A 16776-nucleotide genomic window follows, 5' to 3' on the forward strand; every position below is an offset into this window, starting at 1 on the left:
TCCCCAAGAAGCCACTTTTTAATGGCAAGTAACTAAAACCACGCTGTTCTTTTGTTCGCATTCTGGAGCTTGTCTCACATGGTGATGAGGTGGCACTGTGAATTCTCTGCTAGTTTATCTGCACTACCTACAACCACAGTAAGAGAGACAAGGGCTCTAGAGTACCTGTGTCGTCCCTAATCTGGCAGGTTCCATACAACTCCTTTCATTTTTATCTAAGTTCATTCTTTCACGATCTGCCTTCTGTTCACTGCACAAACTCTTTTTAAACTCTTTCCCAGACCTTCTGCCAAGGGGAGCTACTTAAACCATTTGTTGTTTCACCTCTGCTTTCTGTTTATTTCATTTGCATAAGACTTTTCTCATTTTAATAACATCAATGTAAGAAAGAGTTCTATAATTGGGAAAAATGGACATGGCCACCAGGTAGTTCAGCTTTGGATTCTCCACTGTAACTGTTCAGCTCCAACTTGTATTCTTGCCATATTTGACTCTTGTCGTTGCAATAACATGAATACTCTACCTATTCCTTCTTGGCTATTTTCCTGTCTCCCCATTAACATATTCTATTTCTACTAACCACATCTAACCTCTCCAGTAAGATTTCCTTCTGACCAATGCTGCTCAGTACTGGCATTTTAGAATTTGAGAACTGAAAGGGACCTCATGAAACTACGGACTAACTCCCTACAAAGAGATGTTAGGGTGACCTGTTTAAAGCTACAAAGCTACTTGGTGTCATATCCGGATACCACATTTGCTTTTTTTTTTCTCAGAATGTATCCACTGTAGCATATCTAGACACATAGCATATAACAATAACCTTTCTATTTAGTGAACAAACAAGTTCAGAATCCAGGGGATAGATATCTGGAAAGGTAGGGCAACATAAAAATATTTCTTACAAAATATCCACGCAAAAACTTCATTTAGATCAGTCTTAGATGGATTACTTCTCAGCATTTGAGGCTTTAGAACATGGTAAAATAACAGGAGAGATAATATATACAAATGTGATCATGCCTAATTTCTGACAATTATAAAAAGAGGTATACTGGCTAAGTCGATTTTCTTGATCGTAGAAATTTTAATTTGGTATTTAAAGGGTTAATAGTTTTACACAAAATGGTTTCCAAGACACCTCTCATGTTTTCCCTACTTTCAAAACTTGAGATATGATTTAACCTTTTCTGTATGATGTAAGGTCCTTGCTATGAACAATTACTACTATATTGTGCTATAACGTATCAATTTACTTTCAGGATCTCTTTGTCCCTACAAATGACTCTAAACTGTTGTGCTCTTCTGGTTGGCCTTCCTTCTCCCTCTTTTATGGTCATCACTGTCAGTGAGTCTACTTCTGTACCCACCAACTGGCTCTGCCATCTACACCTCCTTTTCATTTGCTATCCTCTGCATAGACTTCCTGTTTTTCTCCTTAAACTAGAACAAGATTATAGGAATTCCTAAAATCCAGCTAAAGAAAAATAGATAATCAAATTCTATGGATAAAATTAAGTCAAATTTGTTTGGTATCTGAGAAAGAGTAGCTCCCAGTATTTGGATGGGCTTTGTGGAAGTTATTTTTACCTCATAGGGATGCTTTTTCTCTGATTTCTGTCCTCTGTGCTATTTGGATCTACTGAGGTTACCAGATACCAGATGGACAGATTTATAGGAAAGACTTTCCCTGTACACACACATTTAAAAACTATGTTTATCCAAAGCATGTCCAGAGAGATGGAAGTCAAAATCTGATTGTAAATGGACCTTAAAAAAAAAAACCCTAGTATATAAATATGTAATGACTATATCTGAAAGTGAAACAATTAGAACTGGTACTTAAAGTAACATGAAATAGCTCCCTGTTTTCTACTGAATAAAATCCACAATCTTTAGAATGGCATTCACATTGCTTTGTACCTGATTCTATTCTAGGTTTTTAAAAGCCTTCTCTTGCATTGCTTCTCCATATAAACTCTGTTACAGGGAAAAACAAGAACATCTGCTATAATCTGTGTATTACTCTTCTCAATAGCAGTTCTCAATTACTTATTGTGATTCCTCAGGCCACTCAATGGTCTGGAGTAACTGTTCTCTCTTTTTTTCACCCATCTTTGCCAACTGGAGTTCTCTTCCCTAATCCTTCAGAGCTCAGTTCAAACACTACATCTCTGTGGTGAGTGGGAACAACAACTGATGGGGACTCAGGAGATGTGTATTCTTGTCCTGGTTTTGTGACTAACTAGCTCTAAATGTGGCCTTAAGCATGCCACTTCTCTAGGACTTAGGTTCTGGTGATCTCTAAATTGCTTCTGAAACATTCTACAAATCATAAAGTGGACTGACCCTGACCACTTCTGTGCTAGAAGTATCTTCTTTTGCCACCACAGTATGTAGTGTTCCATAGACATCCACATTGCTTGGTCTTCAAGAAAACTATGTCCCAACCATCTCTACTAAGAGAACATGGAGCTTCTTTATGTCACATGTACACAATTTATTAGAGTAGACTCTTAATAATACACGATAACTACATTTACACCCCCAGTGCAACAACATACACACTACAAATGTGAATGCTCTCCTGAAAATCAAAATGAAATTCTCAAAGGAGACGAGTTTATAAAACAATTGATTATCTCTTACTCATATAGGACTGGCACTTCATATAGACTATAAAATGGAGACCTTTCCACAGCAATAGTAAGTTGACATTTATTTAAACAAAGATAATAGACTACTGTATATGTAAACTATCCTAAAAAATGGAATTTATTATTGGTTATTAATTTAAAAGTTCTAAAGTAGCTGTTTTTTTTTAAAAACTCACAACTGATAATTTTTAGAAATATAAAGAGTTACATACAGAATTTTAGATTGCTATGGGATAGGAATTTGGAGAACAAGTTTTTACTTTTTTTCCACTTAAACGCTTTCATTTTAATACAGTATATATACTTTTAATAAGTATATATCTTAAAAGCATAATTATCAATTCATGTTTCTAAGATGACTTTTTGAGAGAAACAGGAGATGCAAGTCAAGATAAGGAAATGAACTAGAATGATAATTATTAAATCCAACAATTAAGGAAACTAAGTATATTGAAGTAGAATGTTATTGTTTTATTCTTTAAACATATTAAGAAATAAAATAATGGCAACACACCCTCCCTCTTATCTACTCTAATAAAGCCTACTCTATGAAATGTCTGTCTGTACATTATAAAATAGGAAATTATTATTTCTTAATATAGGAACATGGAATATATAGATATACTTTTAGTCAAATTTTACTTATACATAAAATAAATCATGTGAAGATGAAAAAGAAATTATTTTAATTCTGCAACTATTATATCCTATAATAGCTTTCATCATCCTGTTGTAATCAATTCAGTAAATTAAGAAGATAGTTCTCATTTATTTGTTCAAATTGGCTTTGCTGACAGTTACGTCATGATATGCCAAACGAGTTAGTAAACCTGGAAGCTATTCAAGTCATGTAACTCTGTCAGTGTCTCTTATTTTCTTACCATTTTTTATTATGAAAAATTTCACAAACAGGAAAGTTGAAAGACTAGTACAATGAACATTCCTATACTCAATATATATATTCAGTAATTGTTCACATTTCACCACAGCTTCCCTCTCTTTTCACACAAACACAGACACACACACACACACTATACACATATATATTTACCACTAAACATCTTCTGTTTTGTTGAATCATTTGAAAGTAAGAGAGTGAGCTGCAGACCTCATGACACTTCACTCAAATACTTCAGCATCCCTCTTCTAATAAGGACTTTCTCCTATATACAACCATGGTGCCACTATCATTATACCTAAGAAAATCAATAATAATTCCAAAATAGTATGTAACATCCAGGCAATATTTTAATTTCTTCAACTGTCCCAAGAATGTCTTTTAATGTTCTTCTCTTCCCCAACTCCCACCAAGACCATCATCGGTTCACACATTTCATTTGGTTGTTGGGTGCCCTGCTGCCAAATCTTTGTCCCCCTCCCCTTCCTCTTAAAAAAAATCTTTTTTTCATCCATCCGATTCCCCCACTCTCTAAATCATAAGCCACAAAATAACTAACCAGCCTGGGACTTAGGCTCTGAAGTCTGGTAAAGGGAAACTTTTCCCAACTCAATAATGGTCTTCTAAAGTATATGGATGACTGCTAGGAAAACCTTGTTAATTTTACTACTTTTATGTAATGTGCCCCACCAGATAAAAAGCTTGCCAAGGGGCAGAACTGCTTGGTTCATCTTTGTAGTCCCTACTGTGCCTCACCGACAGGAGTAAGCAATAAATGTTGAATGGAAGTGCTCTGTTTCCTATGGTCTCTACTTCCTCAGACCCCTTGAACAGTCAGGAGGGATCTAGGTAAAAGAGAGCCACATCACCACTATGTCCCTCCACCCTTATTCCCACTGCTGCTAACTTGGTATGATGTGACAAAGCAACACTGAGCTTTAATGATTCTGTACTTCCTTCTTCTGTGGCACACATGTTGATTGCTGCTGATCACGCGTTAGTGAGGAAGAAACTGGGTGGAAGATGCTTGGGCAGTCAAGAACAAATTTTTTTTCTTTCCTCCTGCCCTTCCTTCCTTTCTTCCTTTAAGTTTGGTATCTGATAGGATTAATCATAGCATATGTCTGAAGTCACTTATGAACAGAAAAATATAATATTAGGAGAACAATCCATAGAAAGCATCACAAAGATGTGCAAATCCAAGCCACCATTTTTGTGCTTTTATTTTTCTAAAAAATCCCATGCTAGGTAGATATACTAGATTTTATTCATGGATTTACAGAATAGAGGGATGAAGAGAACGTCACAGATGTTATACGTTGGAACTTCTCAAAGCAGCTGACGAAATCAGATAAAATTTTCATTACAAAATAGGCTTGGATAAAAACCATAGCTGTAAGAATACAGCTGAGGTATTAGGCAAAGAGTCATAATAACAAGCTGTATGTTTATGTAATTGGTTTAAAATGTCAAGAATGGTAGCAAAGGGGTCAGTGCATAGTCTTTTATCTTTATTCATAAGCCGAAGCAGAGGAAACATTAATGAAACAGCAGACATAGCAGATGGCATGCAACACCGTCACAGGGGACTGACATATAGGTAGAAAATGAAATTTGTGAGTTAGGTTGGAAATTATAAAAATCATCCAATTTGGGAAAAAGTAATTTAGATAATGTCAATTTATAAGTATTTGTACACAGGAAAGAAAAAACTGATGCTTAAATGACAAATCCAATGGAAACAGCTTGCATTAACATAAGGAAGTAAAACTAAGGCTGATGTTATTAATTACAGATATCAAAAACATTTTATTGATACTGACATATTAGATTCACAATAGTTTCCTGGCTAAATGGCTGTATGAGTGACTATGAGAGAAAATCGCACACTCTGAAGGTTCCCTCCCAACCTAGCTCAAAGGCAGCAGCATGGCAGAACCTGCCAGAAATTCTCAGTCCAGGAGCCCAGTTGCCCTCCTCCAATAAAGAACACGACAAATCTCCCTAATAAAGGGAGAGCAGTGGACCAAAGGCTCCACAGAAGGGCAGTAGAACTCCTTATTCCTCCTGCTTTCTATTTCTAGAACCATGTATATTATCTCTGAGGTATCTGGAATGATTTCATTTAAGTATTTCAGGTGGTTACAAAACAATGTAGCATAAAAATGAGTAAAGGAAGAAAGAAAAATTCGTGTGGGATGGGCACATAAATTAAAGATAAAAAATAAAAAGAAGTATACGTGTACACGTATATACACACCCAAACCCACACATTCACACTTATAGGTGGGCCTCAAATTTGGCTATCAGCTTTCTTAGATGAGGTAAACAGATGGACAGGAGTTTGTGTAACAAAGACTTTGGCTGGCTTTGTCCCCTGTTCCTAGGAGATAACCTCTAAAGCCTTGGAATTTCTTGAGTGGCTGGAGTGTCTCTGTTATTCCTGGTGGGCCCTTTGACTCCACCTGATAGTTTATGCTAATGAGATAACTCAGAATGGGGACTGCCATGCCACAAAGACCAACCATATGATTAGTGGGTTAGGGCTTTGAGCCACAGGATATCAGTCTGACTTCAGGAAGGGGAGGGGAACTTGAATTTGAGTTTAACCATGTGGTCAATTAGTCAATCAATCAAGGTTAATGAAGTTTTATTAAAAACTCTGGACACCAAAGCTCAGGTAGGCTTTCCTGGTTGCCAATACTGTGTGTATGACACACACGGATGTGCCAGAAGGGCAATACATCCCTGGGGACGATGGAAGCTTTGTGTTTGGGGCTCTCCCAGACCTCACCCTATGTATGTCTCTGGCTGGTTCTGATTTGGACCTATTTCTACAATAAAACTGTAATCATAAATGTACTGCTTTCCTGAGTTTTGTGAGTCATTACTGCAAATTAATGAAACTGAGGGTGTTAGTGGGAATCCCTTGAATTTGTGGCCAGCTGGTCAGAAGTGAAGGCGGCCTGGGGATCCCCCAACTTGTGGCTGATGTTTGAAGTGAGGATAGTCTTGTGAAGTCTGGCCTAACACTGGGAAGCTAGAAGTCATTGAAAATAAGTATACTATGTGATATAATGGGCAATATACCAAGAATAAATAGACCAAACAAGATGGACTGTTTCTCATATTGATTCTCCAAAGCTGTCTCTCGTGCCAAAGCATATCCCAAAACTTAGTGAAAGCAACACAGAGGGGTGGGATAAGAACTGTCATGATGCAATACAGATACCTGCTTCCTCTTGATTAGAGGTTGAGAGTTTAAGATTTCCTAGAAAAATTATGAACTTCCCTAAACAATTTTCCCTGAACATCGTTTTTATAAATATCGGTTGATAATATTCTTGACTTTGTCCTTCCAGTCAAGTAGCTGGAATGTTACTTTTCTAAGCTCTCACTTGGATGCAGAGCCACTGGACTTAGAAGGTAACCAGGAGACATCTGAGTTGACACTCTCTTATAAAAACTGCATAGTCCTAAACGTGGACTGGAGTTGACATGGAAAGTCATTTAATTCTTTGTCAAAAATGACTCAAGGGGATAGCCACACACCAGACAAAAGAGTCCCCTAGAAAAATCATTTTAAATCCCTACCTCACCCTCCCAACACCAATTACTAGCCTCCAAAGTTGTACTTCATTTATCATGGTCACAATTTTTAACATGGATTAAATTTTAAGGAAGGTGTCACCAGTTGCCTAGCCCTGACTGGGTGGGTGAGTGGGGGGTTGTCAGGAATGTACTCAAAGAACACCTGACAGTGACTGACATAATTTGCTGGCATATATTCCAAAGACAAACTTCTAGCAAAATGTATACCAAGGTAACTAAATGTGGTAATTTACTGATACAATATTCACTGATACCTTGGTCAAAAGTCCAAGATTAGATACTAAACAATAACAGGTTTTGGAATTTATTTACGACAACGAGTTAGTAGAGCCAATTGTCTCTTTTAGTAGACAGATACATATGTATGTATATGTCTTTCTGAATTGTATGAAAAGAGGAAAAGCATCTACTTTAACCAAAAGTGGCACTTAATCACTAAGATATTAATTAAAATAAAGCAGAAGGAGGAAGAATTTTACTCTGCTTAGGATGAGGAAAGCCACAAGAGAATATCCTTACAATGAGAAAAAGGTGGATAATAAAAAACCCTAGAAAAACAAACAGAAAAACCCCCACACAACTTTTTTTTTATTTTTGGCTGCACTGGGTCTTTGTTGCTGCGTGCGGGCTTTCTCTAGTTGCGGCGAGCAGGGGTTACTGTCATTATACTCCAATATATGGATAAACTGTAACTTATTAAAGCATTGCCCTATTGTTGACCATTTGAGTTTCATGCAACTGTTTTTTTTTTTTTTTTTTGCGGTACGCGGGCCTCTCACTGTTGTGGCCTCTCCCATTGCGGAGCACAGGCTCCGGACGCGCAGGCTCAGCAGCCATGGCTCATGGGCCCAGCCGCTCCGCGGCACGTGGGATCCTCCGGGACTGGGGCACGAACCCGTGTCCCCTGCATCGGTAGGCGGACTCTCAACCACTGCGCCACCAGGGAAGCCCTCATGCAACTTTTGATTGTTGTAGCTATAAGCTAAGCTGGGATAAATTTGTGCCAATCATGTTTGTCTTTTTTTTTTTAATAAATTTATTTTATTTTTATTTTTGGCTGCGTTGGGTCTTCATTGCTGCGTGCAGGCTTCCTCTAGTTGTGGTGAGCAGGGGACACTCTTCGTTGTGGAACGCGGGCTTCTCATTGCGGTGGCTTCTCTTGTTGCGGAGCATGGGCTCAAGGTGTGTGGGCTTCAGTAGTTGTGGCACATGGGCTCAGTATTTGTGGCTCGTGGGCTCTAGAACGCAGGCTCAGCAGTTGTGGTGTATGGGTTTAGTTGCTCTGCGGCATGTGGGATCTTCCCGGACCAGGGCTTGAACCCATGTCCCCTGCACTGGCAGGTGGATTCTTAACCACTGTGCCACCAGGGAAGCCCCACACAACTTATTTTGACTCCAAAAAGCTGAACTCAAAAGGTAACCAGACAAGGGACTTTCCTGGTGGTCCAGTGGGTAAGACTCTGTGCTCCCAATGCAGGGGGCCCGGGTTCGATCCCTGGTCAGGGAACTAGAGTCCTGCATGCATGATGTAACTAAAAGATCCTGGCATGCTGCAAAGAAGATCCTGCGTGTCACAACTAAGACCTGGTGCAGCCTAAATAAATAAATAAAAATAAATAAATCTTAAAAAAAATAAAAAGGCAAAAAGACAAATTGAATTCCAAAAGGTGACAAGCTCTCTGAAGAGAGGCAGGGACTCAAGAACTATTTCACCTTTGGCAGAGCATGAGACGAAAAGGGCAAGTAGGAAGAAAATAGCTGAAATTTTAAAGAAGTTTTAAAGGCTAAGTCCCTGGGAGCCTTGGACACAAAAGGATCCAGCTCTTTTCCACAGGTTTCCTCCAAGTTCTCGGGAGAAAGACTGGGAGTAGGGCAAAGAAACATGAGGATGAGTTGCATGTAGAGGCAGGAATAACTGTATTAAAACAAGGATTATCAATGACACAATACAGTTTCTTAAAATACAATAAAACCCAGTGTTCTCAGCATTTTGAGATGAGGGAAACTTAAGTTTATGGCAATATCAAGACATCTTAAATGAGTAAGAAAACACATGTCAATTACTAAAGAAAAACAGTAAAACGAAAAAGCCAGAGAGAAATTTCTTAACTGGATGATGATATACTCCCCCAAATCCATGAGATTTGATCTAATATCTCACCTTTTTGAAAGATATCAGTACATCCTACCCTTTTTTTTTTTTTTCGGTACGCAGGCCTCTCACTCTTGTGGCGCACAGGCTCTGGACGCGCAGGCTCAGCGGCCATGGCTCACAGGCCCAGCCGCTCCACGTTATGTGGGATCTTCCCGGACTGGGGCACAAACCCGTGTCCCTGCATCGGCAGGCGGACTCTCAACTACTGCGCCACCAGGGAAGTCCCATCCTACCCTTTTTGAAACTGCAATGATAAAGGCAATTACCATCTGCTTGCTACATAGGATACACAGTCAGTATATTTCTCCTACTTTGAATCTCCATGAGGTGGCTTTTGAAGAGTAAGGAAGAAATAGAATAGACCGAACATCTTTAACAAATTAACTAGTGGAGAAAAAAATTATATAGATTTCTCATTTACATGGAATAGGTCATCACAATAAAAAAAAGAAGTTGAAATACAGAACAAAAAAAGCAAGAGTTAAACACGTGAGAGCTAGAAAAGCCTTATTTCTATTTGTATTAAAGATAAAAGGGAATCCAGCCTAGGCAAGAAGACGAGGACTTTTAAAAATGGAAAGGTGGCTATGGGAGACTGCAAAATAATTTACACTGAAGAAAAGAGAAGCTATCAGCATGGCATGGATCAGTATAGTATTATCTGTCCAAGGAAGTATTTTACTGGCTAAACTCAAGCTCAGGTATAGCCCTATGTTTCTCTAAAGATAGAGGCAACTCCAAAAACACACTATCTTCAAGTGTTAAAAGAAAATATAAGCAGCTTAGGCCCAAAGGAATAAGAAATTCCTATCTATGACTGACCTAAGATAATAAGTAGATGAAAAAAATTCTTAGCAATGGAAACAGAACACTATTATTTGTTTACATATGTATTTATGTCCTGTTCATCCATTTTTATTAATTCTAAAAACTGACTATTTTGAAAATGTCACATTTGCTTATAGAAGGTAGATCCAATTTGATAAAGAATCCCGAAAAAGAAATGGTGCTTAGAGTTGGAAAACAGGAGTTTGAGATCCTCCCTTCCTATTTAATACATTATATAACTGTGGCCTTGAGCATATCTCCTAATATCTTCAAACTTGTTTTTCCATCTAAACAGAGATAATGATATTGCCTTAGTGATCTCACAGAGCCAATGTATATAAAAAATGCCACGCAAAATTTAAGTTCTTGTTGAAGAAGTTCAAAGTGGTAAACTTTAGGATTCAGTTTAGTATTGTTTCAGACTGGGTTTACATTTGTTTCCTAAATGAAAACATTAATTAATCTGAAGATTAATATTACTCAGTGGACACTCTAGCTAACTTGATCTTTGTTGCACTGTTAATAATAATGTTACATTCAATGGGAAACATCATCTTATATTTGGGAAAGTTACTGTAGGTGCAATTAGAAAATTTGTGCTACAAAGCTAGGAATTATGCAGGAAAGGTATAACATTATACTTTATAAGTCACTGATATAATTTGATCCTTTATTAAAAATCTCTGAAATCTATACAGAAAAGTGGCACAAGGGAGAATAATCTTCTTAGTGGGAGATAGGTAATTTCATTTTGTTGTTTTATTGTCGGGGGAGGTGGGATATATGAAGTAGCAGTAAAAAAAAAACAAAAAAACTGTTTCTCTCTAGAGGATCAAATTGTTATATAGGTTAAAATTTTCATAAAATATTTATAGCTGTCATGAATGATCTCTCAAGCTGACATTTATAATAGTGATTAAAAAAACCCACTTTGATGCAGCTAAATAGATGTTTCCCCTCGTCCCAGTTTAATTAAAAGTTATATCTTGCTCTGGGAGCTTATGACTGCCATTTATCTTCGGCTGTAGGCAAATGTAAAAACTAGTATTTTTTTATGCTTATGTGAAAAGTGTAACCCATGATTAAAGATGTCTGCCTCGGTTATTTCACCTCTCTTCCTTAAATCAGGGAGATCTGACTATACGGTTCTATAGAAATGCCACACAAATACTTCAGGATCAAATTTAAGTTAATACTTTATGAACAAGGTTCAGAGAAGATACAAAAATGAACATGACAGTCCCAACCATTAAGAGGCATCTAATCCAGTAAGAAAGAAAGATTTTTAAACAACTAACTATAATTGAAAAGCCAAGTAAAATACTGTATTAATAGAGCTTAGAAGAGGTTATTAATTCTGACTGGTGGCATCAGGAAGCTTTTGTGGAAAGTATGGTATTTGAACAATGTCTTGAGGCGTATGTTATTTACACAGGTGGGGCTGGCATTCCTGATTGATGACGCAGATTCCTGAAACCACCTAACAAACGAGTAACTGTGAGACAAGTAGTGTTTTCAGGAGAGTACAATCCTAGATGGGCAGGGGCTGTGGCTTATTTCATCCACTGCTATATCAACAGAATTTAGAACAGTGTCTGGGGAAAGATAAATATTTATTAAATAAATGAATAAACTGGACTCTGGGTAATTGAAAGAAAAAATGGGAAAAGATACTGGAAATGCAGTTTGAGCCCCAAAAGCTTAAGAATATGTAGATGAAAAAGACCACTGCAGGTTTTAGGAGAGTAAAATGATCTGCTATGTATTTTAATATTAAAATTCTGGAGGCAATGCCAATTGATTAGAGAAGTGATTCCACCTACAAGGTAAAAGGCACTAGGAGTGCAAAGAAAAGGATGTATGTGGGACTCAAAGGTGGAACTGATAGGACTTGACAAATGATTTAGGTATGGGGATGAGTTAAAGATGATTCCAGAAATTTCCAAACTGAGTGACCAGGGGAATGGTGGTACTATTATATAAGAAAAGGGAAACAAGCAAACTACAAATTTTGGTAGAGAAAAAAATAAGTTCAGTTTTAGGCACATTAAAATTAAGGTGTTGATTGAAAATTCATATGGAAAAGTTCAACATAATGCAAGTTAGAACTGGAGTTTAGAGGTAAGCCAGGAAGAGAGCTGGAGATGAACCAATCAATGGATATTTACTCTGACTGCCTGTTGTGTGCCAGGACCAAAATTTAAGCCATCAGCATAGCAGTGGTATTGATGAGAGTGCATCCCCTGGATGGGGGACCTTGGAAAACTTACCCATTTAAAAGAAAAGAGGGAAAAGAACCACTGGAGGAGATTAAGGTAGAATGATGGGATCAAGGGAATATTTTTAAAGAAGGAAGCTAAAAGGGAGGAAGGTATACAAGCTATTCAAACCCTCAAGAATCTTTCCTAATTCTGTAGGTCCACCTTCAGAGTACAGATGAAAAATTTCAAAAAGTGTCAAGTAGGAATCAAGCTCTTCAAAAAGAAAACTGGGAACTCAGACACATCTCATAAATGTCACAAGGAACCAGTGAGGTCTAAAAAAGAATGGAAAAAGTGGATCATTTAGATTCTATATGCCTCCAGCCACTCACACAGAAACAGATTTTTTTACCCCCCAAAAAATGGGGCTTGGGAAAAACACCAATGTGAACTTAGCAATATAGTGAGTGCTAATGAAGGATATTTAAATATAAGACATAATTCCTACCTCAAAGAAATTACAAAGTCATTTTGAATTAACAGCAAATCATACACAGGTATTTACACTAAATCCTTTATTTAGAGTTCCAAATGACTTTTTATTTAAAATTTGTTTTTGGCCATGCCACGTGGCTTGCGGGATCTCAGTTCCTCGACCAGGGATCGAACCTGTGCCCCCTGCAGTGGAAGCACAGAGTCCTAACCACTGGACCGCCAGGGAATTCCCTAGAGTTCCAAATGAGAGAGTACATATGAACGATACCTATGCAAGTCATCACTAATGCAAATGAGGAGAGCAAATGCCACTCTAGTTTGAGGGTCCTCTCTCATGGACTTGAGATCCTACTGACACTGAGCTGAGTTCATTGAAAAATACAGACTGGATTATATACCCATTACCATGAAGCAATTTAAATGGCTTAAACTACATTTAAGTGCCTTTCAGGAATGGTATACCAACTCACACTCTTTTAAGTGGCTGAAAAAGTGCTTGTCCTTTAATATTCTTGCCACCATTTAGTGTTATTGTTCTCAAATCTTGTTAACTTGATAAAAGAAAAAAGGTGTGTTATTACTTTTGTTGAAGACTGGTTCATTTGATCATTTGGACTTCTTTCTGGAAATGTCTGTTACTGACTTGTAGAGCTCGTTGTACATAAAAGAGAGACATCCTGTCATTATTGCCAACTCCCAAAGAAAGATCACCCACACCAACCTCCTGCTTCCACACTACAGAGCATAAAATTACAATGAAATGTCTGACTGCAAATTCAGCCTGTCTTCCTGTTACTTGGCAAATCTTTTCTTTTTGTTGATCTTCTAGCCACCATTCCCAGTGGTAGCCTATTGTAAGCCTCCTCTGCTTTCCTGAAAGTCCAATCCTAGCCTGAATCCCCTCCCTACACAGACCTATAAGATAATGAGCATCCAGGACAGAGCAACTATCAGAGCCTAGAATAAAAAAGAGTATAAGAGTTGTGGGAAGCAGAGTAAATAACTACTAGACTCGCACGGCGTGGCATGGCTTAAAAAGGCAGGTATTAGGCACACCACTTAGCTTAAAGCCTCAGCTTTGCTTCTCATTCACTAAGTGCTCCTGGACAAAATCATCTTTCTATGCCACAGTTTCCTCATCAGTAGAACAGCATTTAATAGCTATCTCACAGGGTTGCTATGTAGCAAGGATCTAATGCAAAGGCATGGCATATGGCTGGCACTCAGTAATTGTTAGTTTCTTTCCACATCTCCAAGTTGGTCTGTAGTCAGAACTTGCCAGCTTTAAATGGATTTTTATACAGCTACATTTATCATCTTTTCTTCATTTCACTCTCATGGGCAATGAAGAGACATCAATGGGTCTTTCTCATTAGAAAGTCAATCCTGGCACCAAAGGATTTCCATGATTTAGCTTCATCTTACCTCTTCAAACCTATCTCACACTCCTCCCAAAATCTTTCAGATCAGACTTAACTTTCCTGAATATACCTTGAACATACAGATCCATATGTATTTTCCTCCCTTTTCTACAACTCTCCAAATACCCAAATCCATCTCACTGTTAAGACACAATATATTGTTATTTGTATTACTGGCAACATTTATTGAGTGCTTTCTACATAGCAGATACTATCGTAAGTATATCACAAGCATTATCTCACTTAATCATCACAAGCCCTACATTCTATCATTATCTCCATTCCCAAGAACACATGTTTGCGGTTTTTCTCTAGATTGTACACTCTTTTATGACATGAACCATGCCTTGTGCTTCTTTGTATGATCATCTAGTTAAGCAGGAATTCAATGAACATGAATGTATGTATACACTGACTGCAATTTCATCATATTTTGTTTCTTTTAAGCTGCCATAACACTCACTTTCATCAAATCTACTACTCTGACAAAGTATAAAGTTGGTAAAAAGATGGGATGTTGTGATTTGTCATAAGAAATGTATATCTGGCTTTAGCCCCCATTCCTGGCACTTAGCTCCTAAAATCCAGGGAATTACTAAATGTTGAGAGCTATAAATGTGTTTCTTGTTATGCTAACGAGCTGACTTTCAGAGAGTACTAGGTAACCTAAGGATGAGAGCCAACTATGTCATTTTGAGGGTTGGAACTTTCATTCCCCTCAATGGTCAATGATTTAATCAATCATGCCTAAGTAATGAGGTTTCCTAAAAACCCAAAAGGACATGGTGCAGAGTTTCCAGGTGGATGAAGCTCTCTGAACTTTATCTACATTGCTGCCTTGGTGGGCCTCAAATTCCATGGGGACAGAGCTTCTTTGTTCAGGATCTCACACTATGTATTTTTTCATCTGGCTGTTGATTCACATTCATTAATATCCTTTGTAATAAACCAGTAATCTATTGAGTAAACTAGTTTCCTGAGTTCTGTGAACCACTCTAGCAAATTAATCAAACCCAAGGAAGGAGGGTCATGAGAACCCCTATTATAGGGGTTCACAGCCAGTTGGTCAGAAGTACAGGTGACAACCTGGATTTGCGATTGGTATATGAAGTGGATAGCAGTCTTGTGGGACTGAGTCCTTAACCTGTGGGATCTGATGCTGTCTTTGAGTAGACAGTGTCAGGACTGCGTTGAATTGTAGAACATGCAGCTGGTGTCAGAGAATTGCGTGGTGGTGTGGGGAAAGAACCCACATGTTGGAGGTGGTTTCACAATCTTAAAAGGTTACCTAAGTTTTATAGATGTAGATATTTCTAGGGACTTGAGTCTGTCTACAGACATACAACAAAGATTCTGTGTATCGAGTAACAGTAATGGCTGCTGTGTTAGTTTGAGTTCTTATAAAGAAATACATAGGGGTACTAGGATTATGTCAGTTTGATTATTTTTGATTAAGACCACTGTGAGTAAGAGTGAAAAAACCCATGGAAATAAAAAATTATGAATAAGTACTACCAAACAAAATCCATAAAATTTTACAGTCAATTTATCCTTGTTCTGCAGATTTCTTAGATATTACAATAGGGAAAGAAGAGAAACTCAGGAAGTCCTGTTTCTTCATTGGGTTTGTTGCTACAGGAAAAGCATACTTTTTCTTACATAAATCAGTATCCAACAACATCATCTCATGTTTACATAATATAATGTGCTTCAGGGGACTTTCTCAAATCTTACGACTTTGGTAGACAGGATTTATTTTCCTCCTAGATCTCTTGAGGATTTAGCAGAAACACTGAAATCATAGTTTTCTTTCACAACATATCTAGCCAAGTCCAAAGATACAGGGAACACTTATAAGTAACCACTAAAGGAAGAGCAAGTCATTTTCAAGTAATAGTTGAGATTTAGTGACAAATAATGGAAAACTGGATACTTTTAAATAAAATTACCAACTTCAAAAAATTAACCAATTTCTGTTCAACTTCTGAAAATGAAAATTTTCACACCTGTATATGCTGTTATCTTTTTAAAAGACTAAAGATGCTGAGATTTTCAAATCAGCTTCCTTATCGTTAAGGCTGAAAATGAGAAAGACTATTATGATCAAACTATTTGCTTAATTCATAAAGGGGAACAAAAGAAGTGCTAGTGCATAGCACATTCCAGGGGGAGAAAAAAGGTTAATCAATTCAACTCAATTTTAGCTGAGGGCATTCTTCCACGATTGCTGAACCCTAGCATGTGTCAGGCAGCTAAAATTACACTAAAATGTGTAAGCTCTGTTGTTATTTTAGAGATAATCCAGGAAGCAAAACAAAGCCAAAAATTCTCTCTGCATTTTTAACATGAAATGCTTTAATCTTCAATCAAGTGTCTACCTTTCCTGTTTTAAGATTTTTATGTATTATCTCCTCTTTGTGTATGTTTGAAAGTTTCCAGAATAAAAACAAACAAAAAAGGGCAATAACAAAAATGATTTTGTATGTGTTTCCAACACACTGCTCATTCT

At 37.5% G+C, this 16776-nt stretch overlaps 1 protein-coding gene across 2 annotated transcripts in view; it reads right to left on the reverse strand.

Moving 5' to 3' along the window:
* Positions 1 to 16776, reverse strand: part of ZNF277 (zinc finger protein 277) — a 115987-nt gene that overhangs the window by 29588 nt on the left and 69623 nt on the right. The gene's annotated exons all lie outside the window — the stretch shown is intronic.

The sequence above is a fragment of the Lagenorhynchus albirostris genome, chromosome 8, assembly GCF_949774975.1.
Source record: "Lagenorhynchus albirostris chromosome 8, mLagAlb1.1, whole genome shotgun sequence".
In the NCBI taxonomy this organism is placed as follows: Eukaryota; Metazoa; Chordata; class Mammalia; order Artiodactyla; family Delphinidae; genus Lagenorhynchus; species Lagenorhynchus albirostris.